Source organism: Rhinoraja longicauda, chromosome 8 (assembly GCF_053455715.1).
Source record: "Rhinoraja longicauda isolate Sanriku21f chromosome 8, sRhiLon1.1, whole genome shotgun sequence".
In the NCBI taxonomy this organism is placed as follows: Eukaryota; Metazoa; Chordata; class Chondrichthyes; order Rajiformes; family Arhynchobatidae; genus Rhinoraja; species Rhinoraja longicauda.
This window is the reverse complement of record NC_135960.1, coordinates 52,129,477-52,150,118: the sequence shown is the minus strand read 5'-3', so window position 1 is coordinate 52,150,118 and position 20,642 is coordinate 52,129,477. Positions and strand designations below refer to the sequence as shown.

The 20,642-nt window shown below is 42.7% G+C and overlaps 1 pseudogene; it reads left to right on the top strand.

Moving 5' to 3' along the window:
• The window catches only part of LOC144596366 (dynein axonemal heavy chain 11-like), a 168,648-nt pseudogene that overhangs the window by 110,428 nt on the left and 37,578 nt on the right, over nt 1–20,642 (top strand).

Genomic DNA, 20,642 nt, shown 5'->3' with positions numbered 1-20,642 from the left:
TATCCACAAGAATCATGTGTTTTTTTATTAACCCAAATCATGCAGTATCCACTGAAAATTGTAGCAGGCTTTCTGAATGAATTTGACTTGTCTGACTGCTTAATACATGAAATTTGATGGATCCATAGATTAACGCATAGAAAAGCCACTCGATTCTGTACATTGAATTAGCCCTGTTCTTTGATCATGGCAAGGGCACAACCCAAAACTGAATATGTCCTTGGCATTGGCAATGTGTAACCATTGCATTGTGCCTAACAACAATGCTGTGGCTTTCTGACCAAAGTGAAGAAAATGGTGGTGGGTGATGTCTGAAAGAAACTCAAGGACTTTTTTTAAAGCTTTTGTGGCTGGCAATGCAGACTTACTAAAATAGAGCATCTGCTAGATATTTTTTTAAATTCCAGCTATTTCATATTTTTGAAAGGATTTGGATGCAAGCTTGGCTGAGTTAACAGCAGCCTTTGAAAGAGCCACATTTGAAAAAATTGGTTGTCAGGATGAAGTGAATAGAACCAATAAGTCGATTGCATTGGCTAACAGATTAGTGAGAGGTCTGGAGGTGAGGCCATATAAAACCGCTTGGTGTAATGCACTAATATTTTTACTTTGCTTTTGCTTTTCCAGTGTTTTGTCTTTTTCCCAAATGTTTACAAAAATGTTAAATGACAAAACTGCATTAAATAAAATAAACACATTTGCTAGCTTATTAATTACCAGGGCTACAGCTTTTAAAATTTAAATATCATGATGTATTTGTTTATGTTGTTTCCACATAGGCTTTATTTGATGGAGTATAATTCACTAGCTGTACCAGTCTGCTAAATGGGCATTTATTACTGTTATTTTGTTTTCATTCCATGTGGAACTCAGAGAATGTGCATTGGGCTCGGTCTATTACACAGTATTGTTAACAAGAGGAAACCCTCCGTAGAGATGTTCTTTTAATAGCAGCTTTTATTTCTTAAAGACCAAATGGACCCATTGGGCACAAACCTCTCCTGCATTGGTGCAGCACCATCTCCTCCTCCCCTCTCCCCTCTCCCCCTCTCCCCCCTCTCCCCTCTCACCTCTCCCCTCTCCCCTCTCCCCTCTCCCCCTCCCTCCCCCTCTCCCCCTCCCTCCCTCCCTCCCCCTCTCCCTCCCCCCCTCCCCCTCTCCCTCTCCCCCCACTCTCCCCCTCCCTCTCTCCCCCTCCCTCTCTCCCCTACCTCCCCTCCCTCCCCCCTTCCCCTCCCACTCCCCTCCCTCCCACTTCCCTCCCCCTTCCCCTTTCCCCACTCCATCCCCCTCAACCCCCCCTTATCCTCCCTCCTCCCCCACCCTCCCTCCACCCCCTCCTTCCCACCCTCCTCCCTCCCTAGGAGATAAATTTTAAACTTTAAAATGTGAATAACTTAAAAAATATAACACCGATTTCAATGAAACATCTTCCATTAGCACCAAAGGGACGACGGTGAGTAAGGTGGGCCTAAAATTGTCGCGTTATCGTATTCCATTTGGGCTGTAGTTCAGGATCAAAAGAACAAACAAACAAGAGTTTTAGTCTATAGAATAGATGCTGGCTCTTTCTCAAAAAGATATCGCTGTGAACTTGTTCAAAACTTGTGGATGCCTTACCTGAGAAACCAAAATGTTAACAATTTAACCAGTGATATAATATATTTTACTATAACATTTCTTGTAGCAATATTTATGAAAAATTTGAATAAAATAATTGTACCTGGAACTAATATTTATTATGTTCTTGCACTATAAGTATAAAGTTTTATAAGTGCAATTTAATTAAAGAAAAACACTTTTGGTCAGGTTGACTTAAACCTTTCCCACGGAAGTCAAAACATAATTTATTGATGGCAAATTATTTTTACGCCTGAATAAAAATAACCATATTCCTTTTGAATAGTTGTGAAATACCAAGCAAATGTTTGAAATCATGCATTATAATGCAATTATATTTCATGTGATCTGTCAGGAAAAATAATCAATCTTTTAATGAGTATTTTTAATTTATAATCTTTTGCCTCAAGTAGTCTATGTTTTTTGGGTGTAGAATATGGATGTACTTCTCAAGATGCATCCAAACGAAAAAAATCAACTTGGAAAATGTCTTCAACTTGCAATTTGTGATAGTTTCCTTTTTTTCACAGACAAAATGGACTAGTAACAATTCCTGTTTTCCTCAGGACTTGGTTGGAATACTAAAAGGAAAAGGCAAAACTAACCGCCTACATAGCACAAAGATATGTTTACCATAGACTCCATTTCAGCCTTCTTATAGATAAGCAGATGTATTATAAGTACAGTGTATTTAATAGACTAGCGGCATATCAGACCGAAACGCAAAGATTTGTTGCTATAACTATAATTAGATGGAACATTTACCCACTTTTGTCTTTAGTCCAGATGAGGAGTCTGGCAGAATGTTGGCTCCTTAAAGAATCACAGTTTGCCTGCTATTTCCTTTGCAGATTAGTGCCCAGCTCTTTGCTTCTCAGATTTAGCTACCTTCATTTTTCTTGGTGCTGTGTTAAAAGTCAGCACCTTCAGAGGATAGTGGTGTTAATTTTGTTTAACCAAGATAGATATCCTTTTGCTTTACATCATTTAGTCTCAGCACTCCTGCATTGACACTGCAATTGGGCTAGGCCTTGCCCAAAATATTTCCAAATCTGTTGTATGTCGGATTTATATATATAAAATAACTAACTAACTTTTTTGTTGTTTATTATGGGTTTTGCAGAGAACGATGTTTACATATCTGTTATCTGTTATCCTGCTGCAAGCTGGAATTTCATTGTTCCATTTCAGGACATATGACAATACAACACTATTGACTCTTGGCTCTTAAATCTACATCTACAAGCTATAGGCACTTCTACTATGGGGAAAGGTTTTCTACTATCAACCATATCTTTTTCTATTCTTTGCACATTCCCATCAGCTCCCTCCAGGTTCGACTGCCACATAATTCCCATGCACAGGCAGGGCCACTAACTGGTGATTCTGCAGAGTAGTGCAGGCAATGAGCTGTAAGTAGACAACACTCAAGAGTGTTTAATGTACTGAAAATGGAGCAATGAAATTCTTACTTGCAGTAGCATAACAGGTCTGTAAACTCAGTACACATAGATAACATAATAAACATTAAAAAGTTCAATAAACTTAAAATAAACAATATTAGTGCCAAAAACCCTGAAGTCCCTACTGCAACCAAGAATGTTTTAAATTCAGTTTAGTTGATGTTTGTCGTGCTCAAGAGCCTGATTTATCTTTAGTTTATTAGATACGGTGCAGAAACAGGCCATTCGGCCCACCGAGTCCGCACCGACCAGCGATCCCCGCACATTAACACTATCCTACACACACTAGGGACAATTTACACGTACACCAAGCCAATTAACCAGCATACCTGTACATCTTTGGTGTGTGGGAGGAAACTGAAGATTTCGGAGAAAACTCACGCGGCCACGGGGAGAACGTACAAATTCCGTACAGACAGCACCCGTAGTCAGGATCGAACCCGGGTCTCCGGCGCTGCAAGCGTTGTAAGGCAGCAATTCTACTGCTGTGTCACCGTGGCTGGTGGGAAGAAGCTATTCCTAAACCTGGAGGTTACAGATTTCAGCATCCGATACCCTCTTCCTGAGGGCAGAAGTGAAATGAGAGCATGGCCAGGATGGTATGCGTCTTTGATGATACTGGCTGCCTTTTTAAGGCATTGCTTCCTATTGATCTCTCCCATGGTAGGAAAGTCAGTACCTGTGATGGACCGGCAATGTTTATCACTTTTTGTAATATCCTTTGTTCTTGTGCATTCAAGTTGCCGAACCAGGCTGTAATGCAACCAGTCAATATGCTCTCTCTCTGAAACCGGTAGAAGTTCAAGAGTATTCTTTGACATAGTGAATCTTCGCAGTCTTCCAAGGAACAGACTGTGCAAACTAAAACCCCATCCACATGAATTTAAATTAAATAAAAAGAAACTTACCATTCTATTGGGGGCGTTGCTCCCTTATTTAAATGGTCCTTTATTGAAGATCTAATTCTAAACTGTTGCATTAATCTCTAAAGATCAGAAAATTTTGATTCTTTCATCTTCCTTATTAAGTGATGTGGAAGGGCTATTTCTGTGATACACTGTGGTACACAATAGCCTTGACACTCGTAATGACACGTCTAGTCATTCCCTACGTAATTACAGCCTATTGACATAGGTGGATAATAAAGATGAATCCTTAAGGACAAAAGAAATGTCAGTCTAATGGGCATAGTTTTAAGAAGAGTGGGGTAAAGTTTAAAGGAGATGTGCAGGTAATGTCCACCAGCTTTTTACACAGAGGGTGGTGGGTGCCTGGAATGCGCAGCTGGGGGGGGGGGGTAGTAGAGGCATATATGATAGTGGCAAACAAGAAGTTTTTAGATAGGCATGTGGATATGGAGAGAATGGAAGGATATGGATCATGAGCAGGTAGATCAGATTGGTTTATCTTGGCATCATATTTGTCACAGTTCCTTTGCTGTTCTGTGTTCTATATCTAGCTGCCATGCTTGAGTTGTTTCATCTCTTAGTGGCAAAAATGTGTCCCATCACTAAATCCCAACTGCCCAAATATTCAGGTTACTTGTTTTCCTCTCTCGTTTCTTTCCTCTTCTCCTTTGGCCGGCTCTGAATCTATAAACAATGGGTCACCTTAAGTTCCTTGCTGAAGGTCAAAGGATAATGAAATTAGCTTAATGCATCTTCAGGTGCTCCAATTGAGAGCTGTTAACTCACAAGGGCGGCACAGTGGAGTAGCGGTAGAGCGACTGACTTACAGCACTAGAGACCCAGGCTCAATCCTGACTACGGGTGTTGTCCGTCTGTACAGAGTTCGTACGTTTTCCCCGTGTCCGCATGTGTTTTCTCAGAGATCTTCGTTTTTTTCCCACATTCCAATATAGGATCATGTTAATGTGCGAGGATCGCTGGTCAATTGGCTTGGTATAAGTGTAAATTGTCCCTAGAGACTAGAGAACGGAAGGCAGAGTAGCCAATGGAGGGAAATTTGGTGTTTGCCTGTCGTGGTCTTGTTGCGGCAGCTCAGGATGGTGAAGTGAAATAAGCCCCTGACCAAACAATTTTGTACTCTTGAGTTGACAGTAATTAGGATGTCTTTCTAACTGTCTCCCTTTCTCTGTAGAGAAGATGCAAGCCTTTGCATGGCACTTTAAACTCTACCTGAATGTGGCGGTTAATATTTTTCATTTCTTTAGTTATCCAGTTAGGTTGGCTGCTAACACTAATTTCACTGTGTGAGCCAATGAGAACTGTGTACATGAAGACAGAAATTTGCATCTCAGAACTTACTTTCTCTCAATCGCTGCTTTGTCTTCACTTGGCACTTCTCCAAATTATGCCTGAAGTTGTTCATTATTTGAACTTCTTCATATTTATTACTTGGGCAAGGTCACTGTGGGTAGTGACTTTCAATGTATCACATTGACTGTTGGGTTAACATGAATGGGAATTTCTTTCATCATGTCGAAAATCTTAACTTAAGCAGAATTTATATTCATTCCATGTCCATGGCATTCTATTTTTTAAATGGTTACAAATACAGTAAAGCTCTGATTATGGACTATCTGATTATTGGGGAATTCTGATGGTTCATTATCTATCTCAACATAGGATATCAGAGGTGCTCATCTTCCTCCTGCAGGCACGTCAGTTGCAGCACTACTCGACTGCTCACCAGAGCCTCTGCTCCATCCCTATTGACTGGCTGGGGCCACAGTCACGCTGCAACCTGTCCACTTGCCAGCACCCCACTTCCTCTGCTCCCTGAACACTTACTGAAGTCCCAGTTCCTGCTCATCCCATCCATTGCTTGGGCTGCAGTTCCTGCTCTTCCTGTATATTGGTTGGGCTCCAGCACCCACTCTTCCTGTCTATTGCTTGGGCCCTAGTACCTGCTCTTCCCCTCTATTGCTGGGGGGCACTTTCCACTCTTGCCATCTATCGCTGAGCCCCCAGTTCCATATCTCCCCGTCCTCCTGCTGGGTCCTCAGTTCACCGTCTCTTGCTGGGTTTCTGTCCTGGTTTCTGCCTCTAATTAAACCTACCAGGTACATTGGAATGGCACACTTTATTTTAAAAAAGTAAATTAAAAATGTGCTGGGATATTAATGAAAAAACATCAAATATTCTGGAAAAATGTGTTAGTTCAGCACCTGCTAAATAAAGAGCATACCGGATGAATGGAGTTTGAATGAGTCCTTAATACTGTGACTTTGTGAGGACTAAGAACTTCATTGTAAAAATAGTATGTATTCCCACAAATTGAAGAATAAGTTTGCATCCTAGTCATTGTTTACTGCAGTAACCAGTATTTTCCTTTTTAATTTTGATTTAAAAGACATGTTATTCTAGTACAGAGATGGTTAAAATTGGTAAATATTATAATGACTCCTATTAGCTGTTGAGAGAAAAATACAGTTCAACTGGATGTATTTTGGCGCATAATAAAATGTTTTATTTAATTTGAAATAGGCCTCAGATATTTTTTATGCAGGTGAAGATAATTTGGAAAATGCATGAAGATTTATAAAAATAGTTTTGTTTTATTTTGTTGCTAGTTTAAAAAAATTAACAACTTAAAAACAAAATTGATCTCAAGAGTAAGCTTTCTACTGCAAAATCCTGAACAAGAATCAATTTTAAATGAATGTGCTTCTTGTCCCAGGTTCCAGTTCCAATGACAGAAGGTTTTAACATCGTTGCTTTGCTCACAGATGATGTGACAATTGCAGTGTGGAACACCGAAGACTTTACCAAGTGATAAAATGTCCACGGAAATGCCACCATTGTCTCCAACTGTGAACGATGGCCACTCCTGATTAATTCCTCAACTCCAGGGAATTAAGTGGATCAAAAACAGATATGGCAGCAATTTGAAAGTCATCAATCTGGATCAAAAAGGGTGAGCAAACAGCATGTATAGAAAAAAAGTAGTCTGTATTCAAAAGCAACAAATATCCTCTCCTGAACATGAAATAAAGGAGGTATTACTTTTAGCCCAGGTGTTTAAAAATAATGCTGGTGGTAGAAGAGTGCCTTTGTTGAGTGAAATATGTGAGATGTGGGGAACTAAGAGGTGCAATAATGCCAAGCGCCAGAATACATTAAAAGGAGGGGAGGTATAAGGAGGAAAAATAGTGCAGTGATTGTACCGTATTATTGGACAAAGCCTTCTGATCCATCTGTGCTTTAATCCCCATCACCCATTCCTGAACACCATAACTCTTTAGTACATCTCGGCCAAGTGGAGACAATTCACAGATTTACACCACTGGACCACTACCCAGTGCTGCTTTCCAGTGTCTGTGTTGTTGCTTGTAACATTTCCAATGTTTGAAAAGATAGATGAAAGAAGGTTAATTAAACCAATTGATTATTTTGATGAGGTAATAGAGAGAGGTTTAATGAAAAGAATGCTGTGGATGTCACCTTTGTGGATTTACATAAGAAATGGGAGCAGGAATAGACCATCTAGCCCAGGAGTGTCACACTCATTTTAGGTCACAGGCTGGAATGGGCAAAAAGCGATTTCATGCGGGCCGGATCAGTTGTGAACGCACGCACGCTGCTCCCACAGCTTTCGTTGCCTTCGTTTTTTCAACCTGCTCTCGTGTGTCTCAGTCTCTGCTATAACTACAAAATGTATCACTTTATGAATTTCGTTTCTTATGAAGAAGATTGCCTAGCAAGCATTACTTTTATGATTGGTTTCTAGACCCTAGATAGAGTGGATGTGGAAATAATGTTTCCAGTAATAGGAGAGTCTAGGACCAGAGGTCACAGCATCAGATAAAAGGTCATACATTCAAAGTGATGAGGAGGAATGGTTGGTGAATCTGTGGAATTCATTGCTACAGGCAGCTGTGGAGGCCAAGACATTGGTTATTTTTGAGGCAGGGATCGATAGGTCTTGATTAGGATGCAGGGAGAAAGAAGACATTAGAATGTGGTTGAGAGAGAAACTAGATCAGCCATGGTGAATGGCAAAGTAGACTTGATGGGCAAAATGGCCTAATTCTGTTCCCCTATCTTATAGTCTTCCTACAGTGTTTATATTTTGCCCACAATGGGCTGGATGGGTGGTGAACAGCCAAACAGCAGCTACCTGGCATGGTGAAAGATGGTCTGTCCATCATCTCACCTGAAGGCCCCACTCCCCATCCTTCTCCTTATGTCTTTCTTCCTTCCCCTCACATCCCCTCCCATCGCCTCTCATGTCAATAGACAATAGATAATAGGTGCAGGAGTAGGCCAATCGGAACGATCTTGTTACTGCTATCCAAATGCTCTGTAATTTTGTCTTTTATAATTGACTCCAGCACCTCCCCCACCACTGATGTCAATAGACAATAGGTGCAGGAGTAGGCCATTCAGCCCTTCGAGCCAGCACCGCCATTCAATGCGATCATGGCTGATCACTCTCAATCAGTACCGTTCCTGCCTTCTCCCCATACCCCCTCACTCCGCTATCCTTAAGAGCTCTATCCAGCTCTCTCTTGAAAGCATCCAACGAACTGGCCTCCACTGCCTTCTGAGGCAGAGAATTCCACACCTTCACCACTCTCTGACTGAAAAAATTCTTCCTCATCTCCGTCCTAAATGGCCTACCCCTTATTCTTAAACTGTGGCCCCTTGTTCTGGACTCCCCCAACATTGGGAACATGTTTCCTACCTCTAATGTGTCCAATCCCCTAATTATCTTATATGTTTCAATAAGATCCCCACTCATCCTTCTAAATTCCAGTGTATACAAGCCTAATTGCTCCAGCCTTTCAACATACGACAGTCCCGCCATTCCGGGAATTAACCTAGTGAACCTACGCTGCACGCCCTCAATAGCAAGAATATCCTTCCTCAAATTTTGAGACCAAAACTGCACACAATACTCCAGGTGCGGTCTCACCAGGGCCCGGTACAACTGTAGAAGGACCTCTTTGCTCCTATACTCAACTCCTCTTGTTATGAAGGCCAACATTCCATTGGCTTTCTTCACTGCCTGCTGTACCTGCATGCTTCCTTTCAGTGACTGATGTACTAGGACACCCAGATCTCGTTGAACATCCCCTCTTCCTAACTTGACACCATTCAGATAATAATCTGCCTTTCTATTCTTACTTCCAAAGTGAATAACCTCACACTTATCTACATTAAACTGCATCTGCCATGTATCCGCCCACTCACACAACCTGTCCAAGTCACCCTGCAGCCTTATCAATAGTCAATAGTCGTTTATTTGTTACATACACATAAATGTGTAGTAAAATGAAACATTACCCGCAGTTGAACAATAAGACCAATAAGATTAATCAATAAAAATGCAATAACACATACAATCACAACTAACACCAAACAAAAAGAAACATCCATCACAGTGAGTCTCCTCCAGTCCCTCCTCACTGTGATGGAAGGCCAAAATGTCTTTTTCTCTTCCCTGCCGTCTTGTCCCGCGGTCAGGCTGTTGGAGTTGCCACGTCGGGGCGGTCGGGGCTCCCGATATTGAAGCCCCCGCTGGGCGGTGAAAGGTCAACGGCCTATTTCAGGCCGCGCCGGACGGTGAAAGGTCCGCGACGGGCCGACCCAAGCCCCGCGATTCGGGGCGGGCGAACACGCTGCCTCTGCCGTTGCCGGAGCTCCCGATGTCGGCCCCCACCCAGGGGTCTGCGGGCTTCCGACGTCCACGCGGCCCGCGCCGGAGCCTCCGGAGACGAGTCGCAGCCGCGCCCGCAGCATCCGCAGGCAGCCAGCGCCGCAGGTGGTGAGTCCGCGCCGCGGGCTCTGCGAACCAGAGCCCCAGGTGTTCCCAGGTGAATGGCCGGTGGTAGGCCGCAACGGGAACGGAGACACGACACAGAACAAAGGTCGCGTCTCCGTTCTGGAGAGAGAATGTTACAGTTACAGTTCCCGTTCCCTCCCACCCCCCCAAAACATAACATACAACACTACATCATATTAAACTACAATTCAGACAAAAACAACAAAAAACACAAAAGACAGACGGACTGCAGGCAAGCCGCATCTTCCTCACAATTCACACTACCCCCCAGCTTAGTATCATCTGCAAATTTGCTAATGGTACTTTTAATCCCTTCATCTAAGTCATTAATGTATATCGTAAATAGCTGGGGTCCCAGCACCGAACCTTGCGGTACCCCACTGGTCACTGCCTGCCATTCCGAAAGGGACCCATTTATCCCCACTCTTTGCTTTCTGTCTGTCAACCAATTTTCTATCCATGTCAGTACCCTACCCCCAATACCATGTGCTCTAATTTTGCCCACTAATCTCCTATGTGTGACCTTGTCTAAGGCTTTCTGAAAGTCGAGGTACACCACATCCACTGACTCTCCCCTGTCAATTTTCCTAGTTACATCCTCAAAAAATTCCAGTAGATTTGTCAAGCATGATTTCCCCTTCGTAAATCCATGCTGACTCGGAATGATCCTGTTACTGCTATCCATATGCTCAGCAATTTCGTCTTTTATAATTGACTCCAGCATCTTCCCCACCACTGATGTCAGACTAACTGATCTATAATTACCCGTTTTCTCTCTCCCTCCTTTCTTAAAAAGTGGGATAACATTTGCTATCCTCCAATCCACAGGAACTGATCCTGAATCTATAGAACATTGAAAAATGATCTCCAATGCTTCCACTATTTCTAGAGCCACCTCCTTAAGTACCCTGGGATGCAGACCATCAGGCCCTGGGGATTTATCAGCCTTCAGTCCCATCAGTCTACCCAAAACCATTTCCTGCCTAATGTGGATTTCCTTCAGTTCCTCCATCACCCTAGATTCTCCGGCCCCTAGAACATTTGGGAGATTGTGTCTATCTTCCTCAATGAAGACAGATCCAAAGTAATGGTTTAACTCGTCTGCCATTTCTTTGTTCCCCATAATAAATTCCCCTGCTTCTGTCTTCAAGGGACCCACATTTGCCTTGACTATTTTTTTCCTCTTCACGTACTTAAAAAAACTTTTGCTATCCTCCTTTATATTATTGGCTAGTTTACCCTCGTACCTCATCTTTTCTCCCCGTATTGCCTTTTTAGTTAACTTTTGTTGCTCTGGTCAGACTAACTGGTCTATAATTTCCTGTTTTCTCTCTCCCTCCTTTCTTAAAAAGTGGGATAACATTAGCTACCTTTCAATCCACAGGAACTGATCCTGAATCTATAGAACTTTGGAAAATGATCACCAATGCGTCCATGATTTCTAGAGCCACCTCCTTAAGTACCCTGGGATGCAGACCATCAGGCCTTGGGGATTTATCAACCTTCAGTCCCATCAGTCTACCCAACACCATTTCCTGCCATGTGAATTTCCTTCAGTTCCTCCGTCACCCTAGGATCTCTGGCCACTAGAACATCTGGGAGATTGTTTGTATCTTCCTTAGTGAAGACAGATCCAAAGTACCGGTTCAACTTGTCTGCCATTTCCTTGTTCCCCGTAATAAATTCCCATGCTTCTGTCTTCAAGGGACCAACATTTGCCTTAACTGAAGCTTTTACTATCCTCCTTTATATTATTGGCCAGCTTACCTTCGTACCTCATCTTTTCTCCCCGTATTGCCTTTTTAGTTATCTTCTGTTGCTCCTTAAAAGAGTCCCAATCCTCTGGTTTCCTGCTTTTCTTTGCTATGTTATACTTATTCTCTACTTATTCTCTACCTTCTCCACCTTCTCCCTCACCCGCCCTCTCCCTTTCCTCAGCCTATCCCTCCTCTCATCCCCACATCCTTCCTTCCAGCTACTCCCCCACTCCCCTCCCTTACCTCATCCTCTCTCTTTCCTTCCCTCGTCCCTAAATCCCCTCCCTTCCCTCATCCCTAAACACCATTCCTTCTTTCATCTGCTCCCTCCCTCACCCCCTCCCTCCCTATTTCTTTTCTTTACCACCTACTCCCCCACTCCCCTCCCTCGACACCCTCTCTTCCCTTCCTCATCCCTAAAAACACTCCCTTCCCTCATCTGCTCCCCCTCCCCTTCCTTTACCACCACCTTCTCCCTTCTCTTCCCTATTCCCTCATAACTACCAGCACGTCTTCACATCCCACCTAACCTTAACCCAAACCCAGAGCCCCCACCCTGGAGAGCAGCCCAGATTTTGGATCGCTGGCTACGGCCCCATTCACAGTGCGGCGACTTCCCACCAGCCTCTATCCACGCACTCACCTGGGTCTCAGGTACATGGTGGCAGTTTCTGTGGGGGTAGCCCAGACACTTCCCGGTGTCCACAACAACGTTGAGACTCCCCACCCTCCCCAGCGCGGCCCCTTCCCACCCGTATCACCGCATGGCTGGATATGGGCGTAGCTTCCACTCACCCCCGGGAGCTGGGGAGCTGGGAGGTGACGGCTGCAGATCGGACTTGCAATTTTCTTCTGCGCAAAATTCATATTTCCTGCGAGTTTATGTGTATAATCTAACAACGCTGACTTTTCCCCAAATCATCCCGCTACCTGGCATGGTGAAAGATGGTCTATCCATCATCTCACCTGAAGGCTGGTAGTTTCACACCCCTGATCTAGTCCTTTGTGTTTGCTTTGCCATTCATTTAGATTGTGACTGTTCTTGTACCTTAGACCCATTTTCCAGCACAATCCCTCGATTCTTTTAAAGTCCATGAATAAACGCAGCCTGGCAGCTACGATATAACATTTAAAAGTTAAGTGGACTGCTACATGGATAAAAAAGGTTTAGAAGGATATTTGCCAAATGCAGGCAAAGTGGACTAGTTGAGATGAGGCATCTTGGTATGGAGGCAACTTGGTCAGTATGGACAAGTTGGGCTGAAGGGCCTGTTTCCCCACTGTATGACTGCGACCTTGACTAATCCTCCACAGTTCTCCAGGGTAGAGAATGCGAAAGATTCTTCACCTTCAGAGTGAAGAAAATAAAGTTGTGTAATGAATTTCGTAAAGAATTTGCTGAAGTCCCCCCATACAAAAGCCTGGTTACCAGCACCATGGTTGAAAAATTGGCTGATAAACAGAAAGCAGAGAGTAGTTGTGGTCTAAATGGGTGTGCCTTTTTAAAGAATTAAAAGCACCTCGTGACATAACTTTAATACATTGCTATTTTCGTGACTGCTGTTTAATTTGAAAATTACTGCCTTCAATGCAGTCTGTTCAGTTAAGATGGACACCATTTGCTAGCGTAACTCAGTGGGACAGGCAGCATCTCTGGAGAGAGGAGAGTAATTGTTCTGCCTTCTCTGGGTGAGTGTGCTTGCTACCACATTAAGCTTGGGATGCTGAAGCTTATAGAGTAACAGGTGATAGAGAGCCAGTGGTTGGAGACTATTGTTTAAGGATAGACGCAGAGTGCTGGACTAATTCAGTGGGTCAATCAGCAATGCTGCAGAAAAAGGATAGGTGACATTTCAGGTCGGGACCCTTCAGACTGAAAGTAGGGGATGGGGGTGATGGGGAGTTGGAGGCAACAAAAAATCAGAACCAAATAAGGCCAGCCACAAATGACCTCAGGCAGGTACTAGGGGGGAGGAAGGGAGCAAGGGTGGAGGGGAGGGGAGTGTAGGTTGAAGTTACATAAAATTAGAGAATTCAAAAACTTGAAATTCCATTCTCCTCCCATATCCCTAGCCAACAAATGGCTTACCAGGCACCGCCCTGCCTGAGGTCATTTGTGGTCTTTGTTTGGTCCTGGTCTTTTCTCGCCTCCAGCTCTTCACCTCACCCCCTACTTTCAGTCTGAAGAAGAGTCCTGACCCTAAACATCACCCATCCTTTTTCTCCAGAGATGCTGCCTGAGCCACTGAGTTACTCCAGTACTTTGTGTCTATCCTTGGTATAAACCAGCATCTTTAGTTCTTTGTTTCTACATTGTCTAAGGATCATTTTCACAAGATGAAGCTGGCATCATCTTGGTTCAGATACCAATAGAAATTAGAATCCCTAGGTCTTGAATAAGCTTAGAAAGTTGGGGTGAAAATCAAAAACTGCAAATGCCGGAAGTCTGAAATAAGAACAGAAAATGCTGCAAAAACTCAACAGGTCAGTCAACATCTGCGGAAAGAGAATCAGTGTTTACATTTAAAATTGAAGGCAATTTCAGAACTAGGAAAAAAAAAGAAAAGTAAGTTTAACTTGCAGAGAGGATGGGTAGGGGTGTGAAATGAATTGTGATGGGTTAATGACAGTGGTTAGTGGTAATACAGAGACCTAGTGGTGTAAAATATTACAAAAAATAGAGAGATTAAACTTTCCCAGCTGATTAGGCTGTACTGATAGAGAGGAAAAACTAAAACAATATTACAGATGGATGACTGGCATAAGAAATTGCCTACTCTGATCTGACAGTTTCTTGAACTGTGCAGAATAGGAATTTCCCTGCACCTAGGTACATGTGACAATAAAGTACCATTGACAGAAAGCAATTAGATTCTCGTTTGGGAAACCTGAGCTTTCTAATGCTTGAGTGAGTTCATGACTGATGTAATTTATAATTGTATGTATATCTGCAAATAGTTAAGTTCATTTTTTCCTATCTGTAAATAACTGGTATAATTTAATACAGCTAAATAGTTTTGTATGGGCTACCTTATTTATAGGCAAGGCAGTACAGCATATTCTCAGTAATAGTGCACCACGTACCGTGCTCCACGTACTGTACACCACGTTCTGTGCGCTTCATTCTGTACACCACCTACCGTGTCCACCACGTACTGTGAGCGTGATGCAATGAGGAGGATAGTATTAAGACTGCAAAAAAATATGAGCGGTTTGAATGGACAGTTGAGTGGTGGTTGATATTTAATACAGTAATGTGTGAAATGATCCAATTTGGCAGAAAGAATTGGAGAGACAATGTAAACTAAATGGCAAAGTATTAAGAGCATAAGTCCGAGAAATTGATAAAGTGAATGAGATCTTTGATTCATAAATAGAGGCATGAAATGCAAAGGCAGGTTGAAGTGTTTGTTCTTCAACATCCAATTCTGTTCACTGTACATCAGGAATGATCTGAAAGTTTTAGAAAGTGCAGGAAAGATTGATTCTAGGAATGGAGCATCACAACTACATGGTGAGAATTGAGAACCTGAGATTCTACTTGAACAAAGAAAGCTGAAAGGAGATTTGATAAAGATGTACACAATATATCATGGCTTAGGTTGGCAAAATAGGGAGGTTGTGCTTATTTGCTAATGATTCAAGGATCAGAAACACAGACTAAAAATATTGGGGAGAGGTCATATGGATGATACAAAAAATATATTTTTATTAAGTATATTTGTATTCTGAAATTCAATACCAGTAGGTATTATGCACCAAAGTTGATCAATGTCTTCAGAACTGAATTGAATAGTGTTAATAATTTGTAAGTCTTTGTGGAAAGAGCTGGATAATAATAATAATAATAATAATAATAATAATAAGCATTTATTTTATATAGCGCCTTATCAGGTGCTCAAAGCGCTTTACATAAACAATCAAACATAAAAACAAACAGACAAACTATCCTAACGGAGAAGCGGCGAATAAACAACGCCAGCGTCCTCTCACGTCAGGGTCCGGCAGTAGAGAACAAAAAGCACAGGACACACAGATACAATTTTTACACAATTTTTTACACAAACAGCCATCACAGTGATTGCTCTAGGCACACCCTCACTGTGATGGAAGGCAAAGTCTTATCTCCTCCTGATTTCTTCTCCCGTGGTGCCACGAGGTGATCGAGGCTCCCAACTTTTTGAAGCCCCCACTGGGCGATGGAAAGTCCCAGGGCCGAGCCGAGCAGGCCGATGAAAGTCCTGAGCCCCCACCGGGCGATGGTAAGTCCCAGGGCCGAGCCGAGCAGGCCGATGAAGGTCCTGAGCCCCCACCGGGCGATGGTAAGTCCCAGGGCCGAGCCGAGCAGGCCGATGAAGGTCCTGAGCCCCCACCGGGCGATGGAATGGACAAGGCTGTTCTACTTGGAGCAGGCATGGACTAGATGGGTTGAATGGCTACTTCTCTGTTGTAACAATTGAATGGCCTGAAAAGTTGGGTACGGGGAGTTTTGAGGACAATAGTTGTTTATTGCATTCTGCAACGTCCTAGTATAGCTCGGGGTCTAATGGTTGATTTCAAGATGATTTGTGCCAACAAGCAAGGGTCTCACACCTGGCTTGGATAGTGGGCAATAATCCCTGGTTACACAATTGGGGCCATTGCAAGTTAAGGCAAGATCATTTTCTTTCATGTAGAGAGATGGAGAAGCTGCTTGTGTATAATATACCTAGTAGTATTAAAAAATAGCTCAGAAATCACCGTCAATTCGGACTATGATTGTGATTGGCTTTGGTACTTGTATCTGAGGAATGACGATATGAAAGTTTTGGGTACAATTGGGATAGATGATGGAAGATTTTAACATTGAACTTTGCTGTGTCTAACCAGTTTGGACTGCAACAGAATTACCCCAAGGTATCGCTGCACATGTGTTCATCAATTGCCATCTTTGCTGACGACATCATGGAATGAATTGGGATTTGCAGCAAGTTAATAGTCTGCGAAGTTTCAATGATTCAATTATACTTTAATGTCACATATGCCTATGTACAGTGAAATTTTTGCATTCAATCCAGAAAAATCATATGGCAAACTTCAGAGTTGCCCATTTCTGGCACCAACAAAGTTTCAAAAGTTCTCAGTAGTCTTATCTTCTTGCAGTGTCAGACCAGGCCTGCTTTTGCACTTGGCTGCAGGCAACCTGCTGGCCCCCTTAGATCCCGGCGGCTCTCTGCCGGGTCCATCTTAGATCCCGGCGGCTCTCTGGCGGGTCCATCTTTGCTCTCAGTGGCCTGCTGGTCGTTGGACTCCACGACACATACCAGGAGTGCCAACGTTCATTCTCACTGGCTTTACATAAAAGCCCCAATTCTCCTACGTCTGTCAATATTGTGAATGCTTGAAATGTGTGAATAATCACCCTCTTGTCTGAAGTCCAAAATCCTTGACTTTCTATTGTGGCTTTGTTTAATGACAAGCAAACACCTTTTAGTTCATATGTGTAGTTAACATGCAGTTTATATCATTATGTTTACTGCAGATATCTTCCATTGACAACGTGTGCTTCATTTAATAGGTACATGGATGTTATAGAGCAAGCACTTCGTGTGGGAGACAATATTTTAATAGAAAACATGGAAGAAATTATTGACCCTGTGCTGGATCCTTTACTCGGAAGGCACACTATTAAGAGGGGAAGCTAACATTAGATTTAATTGATGCTTTTTAATAAGGGTGTCTGCAGTTTATATTCAGATAAAATGCAAGAACAGAAACATAATTCAGCTGATAATTATTTTTAAAGGTTCATTAGAATTGGAGATAAAGAATGTCCATTCTGTTTTGTTAGTGTGTTCCCTTTCTGTAACCTGCTACAGTACAGCTACACAACTAATTAACAGAGGCTTTACACTCGAGTCTTGGGTTCAGCCATTTTAATTCAGGATCACTCTGGCTACAGCCTCATGGGTAATATATCCCCGGTACTGCACCACCGGGTGCACTATTCCCATAACATCCCCCTTTATATACAAAACAGATATGTACAGGAACTTTACATGTATAGCCATAAATTAAATTCTTCCATGGTATCTTATTTCACTGAGTCCAACATGTCTCCAACAGTCCATTTTCCAACATGCCTTTGACAATCCATTTCCGTGGTAGCTTCCAAATTTTCCTCCCTTGGATCTGCGACAGTTCAGTGCTCGGAATTATCTAAACTTTGAACAACACATGTCTGGTTCCTCATTCCCTTCCCTTTTTATCTATTAATTTGTTTGTTTATTTATTTAGTTTTATTAGCCATTACATAAAACAATGCATATCAAACTATAACCGAAAATATAACATTAACTTTTTAAACATAACCTAATAGCCTTTACATCTATATTTAACTACATGTACAGGCCCTATCCTTATTTGGGTACATAATCCTGCAGATAGCGTGGTTTTTGAACGCATCTACCAGATCTTCTTGTCAGGGTTTGATGCTCCCTGGGGACCGGTGGTCGGCTCATAGGTCGATTTTCTCGCTCCGGTTCAGGCAACGTCACCAGGTCATCCAGGTCAACATCAACGCGATGAAATGGCTCGTTGGTCTTCCTCAGATGGCGCACATTCCGACGATAGATGACACCGTCCTCGGTTCTGACTTCATAAGATCTGGGTTGCGCAACACGGCCTACAACCACAGCCTTCCTCCAGGACTGATGTCGATTATCGGTCGGCTTCACTCGAACTGGATCGCCAGCTTTCTGGGGAATCAGATCTTGAGATCCTCTGTTGTAGTAGTCTGCTTGTCTGTCTCTAGCTGCTCTCAACTCATCTCTTACTTTTTTTGGAATTTCAGGTTTGAGCAGCCTCTGAGTAGTCGGTAGAATGGTCCTGGTACGTCTGTTCATCAATCTTTGAACTGGACTGCTGCTCATGCCAGGTGTTGGTGTGTTGCGAAAAGCTAGTAGGCTCAGGTAAGGATCAGCTCCGGCAGCTTTAGCCTTCCTCAGCAATGACTTCGCAACTTTCACACTGCTCTCTGCCTTTCCATTACTCTGTGGATAATAGGGTGATGTGCTCGTATGCTCAAACTGCCACTTCTTGGTAAATCTCTTGAACTCCTCAGCTGTGAACTGTGGCCCATTATCTGTGATGAGCTGATCTGGTATTCCATATCTTGCGAACTGGCCTTTCATTTTATGGATGACATTCACTGCCAGTGTTTTCTCTAGATAGTCTATTTCCCAATATCCTGAGAAATAGTCCACAGTGACCAAATAGTTCCTTCCATCCAAGTTTGTACGTTCTCCCCGTGACCTGCGTGGGTTTTCTCCGAGATCTTCGGTTTCCTCCCACACTCCAAAGACGTACAGGTTTGTAGGTTAATTGGCTGGGTAAATGTAAAAAATTGTCCCTAGTGGGTGTAGGATAGTGTTAATGTACGGGGATCGCTGGGCGGCGCGGACTTGGTGGGCCGAAAAGGCCTGTTTCCACGCTGTATATATATGATATGATATGATATGATATGGTCTCTCTGGAATTTCATGGGAATGCAGCGTTTCTTTTGGTTGCTCTTTCCCTTGAGCTTGACATGTCTCACATTTTTGTATGAAGTCCTTGATTTCTGCACTCATTCCAGGCCAGTGCAGACATTCTCTTGCCCTTCTTAGACAGCCATTCACACCAATGTGGAAATCATGTACTCGTGTGAGCATGTCGCGTCTCCTGGCTTTAGGGATGATTACTCTCTCCCCTAAATATGAGACCATCTCCAACACTCAGCTCGTCCCTCACATGGAAATAGGAGATGAGCTCTGGGTCAACCTCCTTCTTGTTCTCTGGCCAGCCTCGTTTGATCACCTCTTGCAGTTTCTGCACAGTCTCATCTTCTCCTGTTGCATCCCTTATGCCATTTAGCAGAGGCTGTACTATTGGGATGTGCCTTGCCAGGTTTACAGTCTCCAGTTCTCTCATGGTCTTGTCAGTCTTGCCAGTCTGAATATATGCTCTGCTCAGCGTGTCTGCAAGGTGCATCTCCTTCCCTGGTCTGTATCTTATTGTCACATCATAGGTCTGCATCCTCACCAGCATTCTGTGCAATCTCTTTGGTGCCCGATGAAGTGGTTTTGTGGCGATTATCTCCAGTGGCTTATGGTCTGACTGCACATTCACTGGCCTTCCATATGTGTACACATGGAACCTCTCTAGACCAAACATCACTGCCAGCAATTCTTTTTCTATTTGTGCATATCTGGTTTCTGACGCGTCGGCCTGTACTGTCAGCTCCTTGGATGGATCATAGTATCTGAGTACTGGCTCGGCTAATTCATCCAAGTTTCCATTTGATTCTACACACCAAATTGGCTAACCTCATTATAAACCTGAAATACAAGCACAGACCACTCTGATTAACTTCACAGTCACCTGCGATGGATTAGAAGACCAGACACTTGCAGATGTGGTGAACTTTGAAAGGCCTGATCTGGAACTACTGAAGGTAATTGCTTGTTGCTTCCTTTCTGAATACCGTCCAATAACAATGTAATTATAGAGTTGCTTGAGATGCTTCGGTCAGGCAGCATCTGTTTAGAAAGGATTGTTAACTTGATAGTATTTTTCTCTTTAATAGTTACAGAGTATGAATGGAACATTTTTTGAAATAACTTTCATTTTAAAATTCGCAACAAATATCAACAACAATCTAATGAGTTTATTCTTTCCAGTTAATTTCATTCCTATCTTGACTTTTTCATCACATCCATAAATAGAAATTTCTGTCAAAATAAATACATCAAAAAGCAATGTATTAAAATTTGATCAATTGTATCAAAGCAGTGCATTATATCACGTTTGAAGGAATTATCACAGATTACTGTAATTTCAGGTTATATTGTGGATGTATTTCCAGGGACGTTTATTTTACCATAATCCGTTGTAGAATGTAATGTGTCGTAATGGATCCAAATTAATATGATGATAGAATATTGTGTGAGTGACATTAAGTCAACTGAGTGAGTTGGAATTTGGAAAATGTTTGAATAAACTTGACAGCAGATTTTCCAAATTGCACCGTGGA